This window comes from Pangasianodon hypophthalmus, chromosome 12, assembly GCF_027358585.1.
Source record: "Pangasianodon hypophthalmus isolate fPanHyp1 chromosome 12, fPanHyp1.pri, whole genome shotgun sequence".
In the NCBI taxonomy this organism is placed as follows: Eukaryota; Metazoa; Chordata; class Actinopteri; order Siluriformes; family Pangasiidae; genus Pangasianodon; species Pangasianodon hypophthalmus.
Window position 1 is genome coordinate 17,819,769 of NC_069721.1, and position 11,436 is coordinate 17,831,204.

The window sequence follows — 11,436 nt, forward strand, 5'->3', positions numbered from 1 at the left end:
TAAAGTCTGGCAGATCACACAGCCTCGTTCAGCTCCACATCCTTTGCAAACATGTGGCTGCAATTGAGTGGAACAGCCCCTCCCCCAGGTCGCCATCTCACCAGTGCCGTGTAAACATCCCTGGGCCGCACGGCTCACTAAACCGCACTCGAATGGCCCCGACTGATCCACTTCTCTAAGCCAAACCTAAACTTTCACTCGGGGCCAATCAAAACTAAGGTCTGCATATTGGTTACATGGTGATGTGGACTGTGACAGACCAATCAAGCTCAGATAATCAGGAGACAGGAAACCCTCTGATTGCTCAGGTCTGTTTCTGCAGGGTTAGGGGTCAAAACACGCTCAGGGCGGCACAGAGGTAAGAAAAAGTGGAGCAGTCAGAAAGTGGGGCTTTGAGTAAAGGAGGTTATAGTTGCATGGTTACATGCCAGAGAGTTAAGTTTACAGACTGATGCATCATTCTAGTTTATAATACTACACATATTAGTTTATTCTAAGAGGAAAAGCAAAGCAAAGTGCAGTACTGAGGTCTAGCTACATTCTGCACATCTCTCTGAATAAATAGAAGAGAAGACAGATCCTACCTGAGAAGGGAGCCAGTGCAACAAGACATGATGTTTCAGAGAGCAGGGGCTGGCCAGTTTCATGAGTGGTGAAGGACAGGACGTCCCACGTTGAGGGAATTTCCAGGCTACTTTCGAGGAGCAGCACCACCAACGTGCCCACGATCCCTCAGTGGAACTGCAAAGATGGTTTGGAAAAATACAGAGACACTTAAGAAAAAATACACATAAAATATTAATATGAAATAATTAAAATGATAGTAATAATTACAGTAGGAACAACACAAAAATATATAATCCTGAGAGAAAAAGTTGTAGAGAAAAGAGGAAAAAAAAAAAACTGAAAAAATACATTTAAAATACGTCAAAAAAGTTTTAGCAAAAATTTGCTGAAATATGGGTAAAGACGGTTAGCCAAAAAAAGTGATGACATTTATAAAACACACAGATAACCTTTAAGAGCCCTTGTACAGTGGAAATAAAATACCAAGCACTAAGAGCTAGCAAAAGGTTTCATGATCCACCTTCAGCATTTGCTGATGTTTCTGATTTACACTGGAGCTCAGCCACATAGACAGGGAAACACGAGAGAGAGGTTTCATTTTACAGAATATTGAGTTAGAGGCTGTGCTCATAGTTGCACCCGGTCAATGCACACATACACAGCTTGGATTCAGACTAAAAGCTGCTTGGCACTATAACCGCTACTCTGTTATGAGCATTCGGTTTGGTGAGGCGTATAATGGGCTCCTTAAAACTGCAACTTACAATTTTACTGCAACATTAATACCTACATTAACGCAAATCCACTTTCTCATTCCTCACAAAATCAACCAGACACCGAAATTGCATTAGGATTTGACACTTCTGTCTTCATTCAACGCGAGGACAGCAGCCAGTTTTCCAAAGCGCTCTGAAACCAAGTTGCACGTGCTCACATGTGGAATTTTGCACAGTTTATTTTTTTACTCCAATGAGCAGGCCACCCAGCAGAAACTGTTCGACGCTCCAATAAAATATTTAGTCGTCTAATGTGTCGTTCTAATATGTAGGTTATGCCCACACACAGACCCAGCAGAAAATGTACTTCAGCGTATCAACTATAGGAGAACCAACATTTATTCAATAACAGTGGACTGAATATAATGGTTTTCCTGGGCAGAAAGACAGCAGAAAGTTGAGTGACAGCTGAAGGAAGCCCAAGTCAAATGGTTGAAGATGCCCTCGGCACAGTTAATTCCGATGGGTTTAGTAAAGCCAACAGAAAAGCATGTGGGTGTATGAAAAGCAGCTGGGGCGAATGCGATCAAAGTGGACGATCGACCATATCTAATGGAAATTAAAGCCCATGAAATGAGAAGGCTAGTGCGGCTTATAGGGGCACTCTCTGTATGGAAACACAGAAAAACTGGTGGGAGGCCACTGACATCCCTCCTGGGTGAAACAGAATTTCCATCAGACTTCTAGCATGTTTAACAGAGAGGTAAGATTCAGAAAAATGTTTCTGTCCAGTGTTATTAATGAGCTGTAGTATGACAGCTCATTATACCTGCTTATTCTCAAATCAGAAGGCGTGGATTCATTTTCTAGAACATCAGCTCTGCCAATAGTTCCAGCTGCAACATAAATGATCGGTTTATATGAATGGGCTCATTCTAATACATTATTGTTTCTATAGCAACAGCTCATACATGGGAACTTGAATAGTGGATGCACCACATAATTGAAGACTAATAATAAACAGATAAAGCATGCTGTTATTAAACAAAGAAAAACGTGTAATTGCTGATATGGTGATGTTTTTCCATAACGAGACTTTTTTTTTTTTTTTTTTTTTTTTTTTTTTAAAACATTTATGAAAGGAGTCTCAGTTGTCCACCATGCCGGGAGTTTTCGCTTTTGAGCTTCTCTGTAACTTGACAAACTGCGTTTTCTTTGTTTAATAACTTCAAGCAAAAGAATAAAAGAGAGACTGGTGAGAGAATGACCGTTTAGAGATGCTATAACATAAGTGATAACAGGAACTAATCTATTTTGTGGACGTGCTCTTATAGGAATTAATCCACTTTGGGGTGGTAACAGTTACTCTGCTTCATGTTGGGCCATATCACACCACCCTTGCATGGATTACTGTCCTATAACAGCATGGCCCATCATGTTATTCCTTACTTAATGGCTTAGGTTTCTTGGACTTGAGCTAACCTACACATGTTCAAACCCGAGGTCTGATGAAGAAGTTGTATTAGTTTTTATTGTTATTCGTTTTAAGTAGTCCCGACCAGGCCAAAGACACAAACCATATCTAAATTACACTAGGTATCAAGTTCATGCTATAAATACTTCTTGGCCCAGGACTGATTCAAATATATACGTAAAAGTCAGCCATGTCAGTGAGGCCATAAAGAGATAAAGCAGGGAGGCTAATAAAAGGTGTTAATAATGAACCTCTTACTCTTATGAGCTTCCTTTATCAGAGTAATGCTAGTTTACTATCTAAAGTATAGTAGCTATTCATATTCACAGAGCTATTTAGGAAGGAATTTTCAAACACCAGCCCTGAAATTTAAATCACTGAGTAGAACTAAAGGTTTGCGAAGCTTAAACGTGATCATATCATGAAATGTTTTAATGCCAAGGTGAGCACTTTGTGATATGAGTAAAGGTTGACCTGTATGTTTACCAGCGTTTTGCTTGTTACATGAGCTAATTTGTATCAGAATTGGCCACTTTTTTTGCTATTATTTTAAAGTAAAGACAAACAGTCAATTGTCTATTAATATTCTATAAAATAAATGCACAAGAAGACCAACATGGCATGAGGAGTACTCGATTCACCTCATCTCATGTGAGGAAATAGCGTAACAAGGTGCTAGTGTTTTTTTTTTTTTTTTTTTTTAACTGAAGTAACAAACCCTGTTTCTCCATCAGTCAGTGTGGTGCTTTGTGCTCAAAGGTGTACAAGAAACAAATCTCCCATTGCATCATGGAAGAGAATCTTAGGCAAAATTACTATTCAAATTTTTCAGTGTATTCAAATAACACACAAACACACACACAGTTTAAAATATTAAGACTTTATCCACCATGGTGTGTGTGGATATACAGTATGCTAGATATATATATATATATAAAATGTATAAAGTACAGTAAGTGACAGTTTAAACGCACTACACACAGTACACGCCATCAAAATCTTTAAAATTAACTGAATTTAACAAAATCCTTATGAGGCGCTTAGCTAACTTACAGAATGTTTAAATAGATAATCCTCTACCTTAGCTGGTTTCACAGAGATGATAAGTGACAATCACTTTGCACTGGCTAAAACACCACTTTTCCACGTTTTGCACACATTAATGTGACTAAAAATATCTAAAAATACTGTACAACGACATGTTATTACTGAGGCACAAAGCCAGGATACGTAGAGGAGTCCTAGGCTTTTTTTGGGAAAATAATCTGAAAAACATCTGGGAAATAACTGTTGTATAGCTTTCAGACTTGGAGCTAATCCACAGTGAGCATGTCTTGATGACTTAGCGCAACAAACCAAGTCCACACTGGAACTCAAAGCAGATGTGGAGCCCTCTTTTTTTTTTTTTCCAATGCAAAGGGATAGACTAACAGATGGACTAGTGGATAGACCATGTATGTCATGCTGCCATTGATGGTTGGGAGCCTTTTCTCAGATTAATACAGATTAATGACACCACTGGTCAGGTTCCTTCTCTTCTCCTCATCCTCATCCCCCCAATGCTTTAGCATGTCACAGCACCTTCTGCTATTACAAAACAGACAAATGGGACTTTAACTACAATAATTAAAGTCCACAGTGAACAGTGAATACACCGAGTCCCAAAACCAGACCAACAGTGCAAATGTTCAATATGCCAAAATTTTTCTTTGACACTGTTGGCTCTGTTGTTCTCACTGGCAATCGTGATCTACATCTGGATTTTTGTAAAGCTGCCTTGTAACAATGTTCTATTGTTAAACCAGTACACGAGTAAAATTGAATTGAACAGACTGACATTCTGCCCATGCGGTGAAACCCAACTATTGATCAATACAAATAAAAAAAAAAATGTTCGTCTTTAGCCTTCGCTGAATTTAAGGACTTGAAAACCAGTTACTCTAAAAACAAACCCAAATATCACTCTAAGTTGCATTCAAGAGGCTTTAATCCCAAGCCTATTATCTACTCACACTTCAGCCATTTTCATAAGCATTTAACTATTATTTATGATGATTTCCTGCTTCTTTGGTTGAATTCTGCTACAGGGATAACAACTAATTAATGACACACTCAGCTTTCAGTTGTAGTTTTGCAGCACAGTCAACTTAAAGTGCACTAAGATTGAATTGTACTCTGCATACATGACTCCTTTCAGCTCTGAATCCTGAAACATAAATATGCCTCATGCCTGACACCCTGTGCAATAAGCAAGCTGACATCCGACACCAAAAAAGCATCAAGAACAGCTCAAACACATTTTAGATTTGCTAAGATAACACAGGCATTTCAGCTGCCCTAGTTATGGGATCTCATAAGGAAACAACAAAGGCTGTCTGTAGGCCACCTAGGTGGAGCACAACTAGCAACACTAGTCCTGTATGAAGTTAGTGTAGGCTGGACCGGGGATGGGGGTCGGTGTTAGGGTCCAAGCATGGCTCAGAATGAGTGTGTGTACTTGTACATGCTCCAGCTCCCATAAAGCAACCCAGTTCCTTTGTTCACACACAAAAAAAGTGCTGCCGAAACAAAGGTTTGCGACTGAAATGTCCTTTAGTGGGCATGAATAGAGGGACTTATGCTGATGAAAATGCAAAGTGAAAGCTGAACAAGAATTAGCTTATTGTGCGATAGTTGATAGCTACCATGTCAATAGAATGACCGTTAAAAACACTTAGCCAGAAAAGAGAAAAAGACAGGTACAGGAAATCAAATACCTAGACTAAACCATTACATCAACCAGGCAATTGAGGCAATGACAAAGTAACACTGTATAAGACTAGTCTTACTATTCTGGGAATAATCTGAATAAAACCACAAAAACAAAGCAATGCTATTGAATTTAACAGCCCTCCTTTCTTTTTTTTTTTTTTTACCTTCTCTTCTATCCTCAGAGCTCCTGAAAAGAGGTGTTCTTCGGTTGCCAGACCCACACAAGTCATTTGTAGACTCAGTGCTCATTAAGATCTACCGATAACATTCAGCGAGAAAAAAAGTCGCCGAGCCAGGAAGTGCATGCCTGGCTCTTCAGCAGAAAGGGAAGTAAACAGGTAGGCTATTGCAGCGATGAGTGATAAGATCTCTCCAGACACTGTTTCAGCCTACATTCATTGCTGTTACCATAGCCCTCCTTTGGCTTTTCAAAACCATGTCTTATGTCAGCCAAGGGCCGTATTACAAAGAAAAAGCTTTGAAAGCAGGCGGTGAACACACACACATGCACTAGGCTACATCTTACAACTGACAAGATATTACCAAGTGGTTATTTGAAGTAAGTTGGGTAAAATAGCTTAACCAGACTACTGAAAGATTATACACAGCTCTGTTTAAATGAGCCTGAGAAACTTGTATATTGCTTTCTCCTGTCCTTCAGCTCACAGCGAATAGATTGAGGCAGTAACCTGACTCTTGTGCTTGCCTCCAATACCCCCACCCCCAAACCCCAAAGCAGCACCGTACACTTCCTGGTGAAAGCTTGAGGGGTCGGAAAAGAGCCTGGGCTGTTAAAAACGAGGTAAACAGGCAAGACTTTGACAATTTCAGACAGAAGTGTCTAGAATACTGGCAGCGAATTTGAGCATTTCTTTAGAAAAATTAGATCACGCAATTTACAACCACCAACAAAGGTGTTAAGAGCGCAGAGTCTGAACTTACAATCCTACTTGAGGGCAAATCACGTGTGTCCGAAACACAGAGACACTATAGGCAGTCCAGCTACCCACAAGTTCCCTACTTATAGCAGCACCGCCATCACCACATTAAGTGCTATGAGAACAAAATGAGTATTTTCATGGGAGAAAACAGTTTCACATCACAGAGTAACTGAAACTGTTACAGAGAAAAACACAGAGGAATTCTCTTTCAGTCATCTAAATCAGTGGCTCTCAAAAGGAGGTTCCATGAAGCATAGCTGGGGGTTCATGCTCCCCCCCAATGTGATGGAAATCACAACCAACCTTAATAAAAGCTGGATTTATGAAGGAGTTCTTAGAGTTATTAGCCTGTTTGACTCCAATAAATATCCAGAAGATTTTTGTACACATTTGAATAATGAGCCTAATATCTGAATAGTTCATAAAATAAACCTGAGGCGGTCTGTCTCTTTTTCCCCCAGTTAAAGAGGCTGCAAAAAGTTTAAGAACCATTGATCTAAATCAAATTCTCGGCAAACTGAAGAGATGAAGGAGGAGGAATTCACTCTGTTAACCCTGGGACAGTTGTTATTCTGTTCACACACAAGGACATCCCCAATGATAATTATTTGGAGCGCAGATGTCTTGACACAATCTTAACCGCGCATGCACTGTGGTGATAAAACCTTTAAAGAGACGCCGCAACAGGGAGGTGAGAGTTAAAGCCACAGTCCAAATACAATATGACAGAAACAAACACACAAAACACACACACACACCCCTATAGACCCAGAAACACTCTTTAGTCATGAACCACATTTATACTTAATTTCTGCCTGAAACTTTCCCTCAGACACTATTAGGAATATGCATATTAAATATACTGACACACAAAAATTGGCTCGATGTTTCCCAGAACAAGCACTTACAACTACCCTGATTAGCTGGAAGCTCAAAAAAAAAAAAAAAAAAATGACTTCTACAGCTAAGCAGCTTAAAATGCCCAGTGTTTACTTGTGAGTCTATTCATATTCACTGCACTGAGACAGGGAGAATAAACCACAGGCACTAAACTCTCTGCCCATTTGTGTTTCTGAAGACTGGCACTAAAAGGGAAAAAAAAAGAAAAAAAAAAGCTGTTTTTCTTAGCAAAGCCAGGATGCAAGCACAGCCCACTCCGAGCTTCTAATTTTCCCCTTAGTGTTTTTCTCCTCCTTCCTGTAGCATGAGAAGTCTGATACCACTCTACCTGTGACATAGGCCCTTGATTCTTGAAAATTTTATCCCTAATACTATTTATATACACAAGTCCACTGGGAATAATCACATCATCAGAAGTCAGGTCACTCTTTTCATTGTTGGAAGGACTAAGACACACAGATTTACTGAAACACATTGTATGTCAGGAAGCCCTTGAAGCTGACCACTTTAAAGGGCAAGACTGCACTTTCTAATCAGCAGCATACAAACACAGGAGGGTGGCTACGATGTCCTTGGGGCCATGTTGGTACATGCAGAGTCTTACAGATGCACATGGTTCACTTCTTGATTCGGTAGACATGTATATTATATACATATACACATCAAGCCCAAAAAGGCAAATATGAAGTTTTTAATGGTCTTAACAACAAATCATTGGTCAGAAAATGAGCAAGAATTAAACAAATGCACTCCTGATACCTCCTGTGCCAACATGTACTTGTTTACTTTTGCTGCAGTGAACTGTTTGGGGAAAAGCTAGAAACGGGGAAATTCACTTATACAGTCTTCTTGCACGCAAAGGTAAAATCATGATAATGATTAAAGTGTTTGATGTTTTTTTTTTTTTCCATAAAAGTTTAAAAGATTAGTGATTATTTGGCTATCTGCCACACCTGATGTTGTTAAGACCTTTCCCCCCCAGGAGTGTGTGTGTGTGTGTGTGTGTGTATACATATATATATATATATATATATATATATATATATATATATATATGTGTGTATATATATATATATATATATATATATATATATATATATATATATATATATATATATATATATATACACACACACATATATACATACACACATATATAAATACATACACACTGTTTATTATGTGTGTGTATATACTGTGTGTGTGTATATCACTGTTTATTATAACACTTCGCATAGAGAAATAGTGAGATCAGAATCCTGGGGGTATAGCTTAACAAATACATGTATAAAATTAACAAAATCTTACATTTCTTTGCGTTATTTTCAGTGTTAATATCTGATGCTCATTGGTCTGATCAGCTCCATCACACACATACACTTCGCTCTGGATAGAAACCACAAATAAAACCTGAAACACACTTTTAAAACATCCTCAGTCTCCTTTTAAACAAAGCAAAGCAGTGTCTAGCGTAGGCCCAGGCCCAAGGTTTCTACACAGGGAAGGAGTGGGTCTGGTTAGGACACACACTAGGCCTACAAGGTATGTTTCCACGTTGCAGGTTGGAACTTGTAACACAGATCCAGATGCATCACAGACATTAAAAAAAAAATCATTAAAAAAAAAAACAAAACAAAAAAAAAAAAACACTACAACACCATGAAAATAACAGATTTGTGTAGAGAACTGAAACAAATAAGCTATTACTCATAGTATGTGATGGTTCAAGTGTATCCACACACACACACACACACACACACACACACACACACACACAAACACAAGAAAAAAAAAAAAGCCCACTGAAGGAAAACTATTATTATTAGGAGTAGTGAAGCCAGGCTACGGGCCAATCCGCATACTCACCTACTACATAGTGTGGAAATAAACTAGTACGCTGCCTGTCTAGCCCTAAGCAGCACACTAGTCTATGTAGGACGCAAGTAGTCTACTAAATGTAGAGCGCATCGGCTTTAAATGCCTTTAAACTGCACATGTAATTAAAACAAACAGACGCCATTTAAAGTGATAACACACGGTTTAACCATGAGCATATTACACCTGTTTAATATTTATTTATTTATTGATTTATTAATTTTATAACCAAATACATCCCTCTGAAAAGAAAAAAAAACCCTGAACAAACACCCGGAATCTCCACTTACCTATTTAATAAATTCACACCAGCATTTAAAACATCCTTACAAAACAGCTACTGACTGGATGATGATGGTTTCAAAGCAAAAGGTCGTAGAAAGGTCCAGAATTAGGAATTAAAAGCGGATTTATCCAGTTAGTGTGGGTGTGAAAGCGAGGCTCGGAGGCTCCAGCGTTGTTTTTATGTTCGTAGTAACCGGAGTCAGACACATTCCGCTCGCGCAGCTCGGGGCTGAGCAATCCTCCAATCAGTGCACAGCAGAGGGAGTGTGGAAAGCCACAGGGGCCACAACGTCTCAAAAAGCAGAGGACGAGTAGACATCCACACCTCGGCTTTATCTCAGACTAGTGCTTCACACGCCATCTCGTGGCCATCCTGAAGCAGCTCAGTGGACTTTCAACCCACATTCAAAATTATACTACATTTATATTAAATCACTGGTTCTGTGCACTCATGTCAAGTTAGGTTGTTATGCTCAAAATTTGTCTAGCAGTTGAACAATAGTTGTAGACCTACTGCCAAAATGATAGATTGGACAATTACTAATAATTACTAACAATCATTAGTTACTACCAAGTTCATTCCCCCTCAATAGAGCTCTATGTAAGCCCATGCAATGTAAATACATTTTTATACCTTTGACACAAATTGCATTTAGTGAACACAGCCTAGAAAAACTCCTGCATACATTTTCACTTGTTTTCTGGCACCAGCAGGATGTATTTCTACAACACAATCTGCAATAGTTTGTTTCAAAACTGACTGTATTACATTCAAGTTCAAAACAACATGGATAGGAGGTTGGATGTCAGTCTGATAGCAGTAACACTATACTGAACTAAATCAAAGCCCTAAAAAGGGTCAGGGTGCATGCTCTGGTGCTGTGTTATGCTGACTCACTCTGTACTGTGAGGTCTAGTTGCATTACTGCTATACTGGGCATGCAGCATGTTCACTAATCCTACTGCCTCTCTTACTTCATTTACATGTACATTCGCATTAAATCGCTTATTTGCCTTATATACACTTTAAGGCTTAAGCATTACAGTGTATCATAGTGAGTCAGTACCAGTATCATAGATCCTGATGTCTGTTGTTGAATTATTCCTCTACCTGCATATCATCACGTGTGGTAGGGGCGGAGCTACAGGCCACGTGACCCAGGTGGGATCCGTCAACTGTGAAAAGGGCATGAGGGCAAAGCCCAAAATGGCAGTGGTGTTAATGGTCTTAACAACAAATCATTGGTCAGGAAATTAGCAAGAATTAAACAAATAGATAAAGGAAGTTAGTATGGGAGAGCTTTTCCCTCCCTTTGATTTCTTTAAATGTTTAAGCCTTGTGGCCCTCGATGGGCTTTAAGAAAAAAAAAAAACATCCCAGAAGATATTTTTGGAAAATTTTGTACACTCAGATATGTGTTGGTTTGAATTTTACATCAAACATTTTAATCATTATCATGATTTTATCTTTGCGTACAAGAAGACTGTATAAGTGAATTTCCTTGTTTCTAGTTTTTCCCCAAACATTTCACTGCAGCAAAAGTAAACGAGCAAACGGTGTCACAGGAGCTCTCAGGAGTGCATTTGTTTAATCTTGCTCATTTTCTGACCAATGATTTGTTAAGACCATTAAAAGATTAATATTTGCCATTTTGGGCTTGGTCTTTTTTTTTTTTCCCCAGGAGTGTACATTTACATGTTTGGCATTGCCAGACACCCTTATCCAGAGCGTACTTATCCAGAGCGTACTTATCCAGAGCGTACTTATCCACAGCTACTTACATTTATCTCATTTACACAACGGAGCAGGTGAAGGTTAAGGGCCCTGCTCAAGGACCCGGGAATGGCAGCCTGGCTGTGCTGGGATTTGAACTCACAACCTTCTGACCAGTTGTCCTTCAGCGGAAAAGAGATGACTGATGGAAAA

General features: G+C 39.1%; 1 protein-coding gene across 2 annotated transcripts in view; it reads right to left on the reverse strand.

Moving 5' to 3' along the window:
* bmpr1ab (bone morphogenetic protein receptor, type IAb) overlaps window positions 1–9,788 on the reverse strand; it is a 33,172-nt gene extending 23,384 nt beyond the window's left edge. The window contains exons 1-2 of one of the 2 annotated variants that reach the window (XM_026914802.3): window positions 9,515–9,788; window positions 585–741 (exon numbers count right to left, since the gene is read on the reverse strand). The gene's annotated coding sequence lies outside the window, so the exon portion shown is untranslated. Of the gene's footprint in view, window positions 1–584; window positions 742–9,215; window positions 9,237–9,514 lie in introns of those variants that run through there. The other variant, XM_034309214.2, reaches the window with a different exon arrangement.
* Window positions 9,789–11,436: the final 1,648 nt, after the last annotated feature.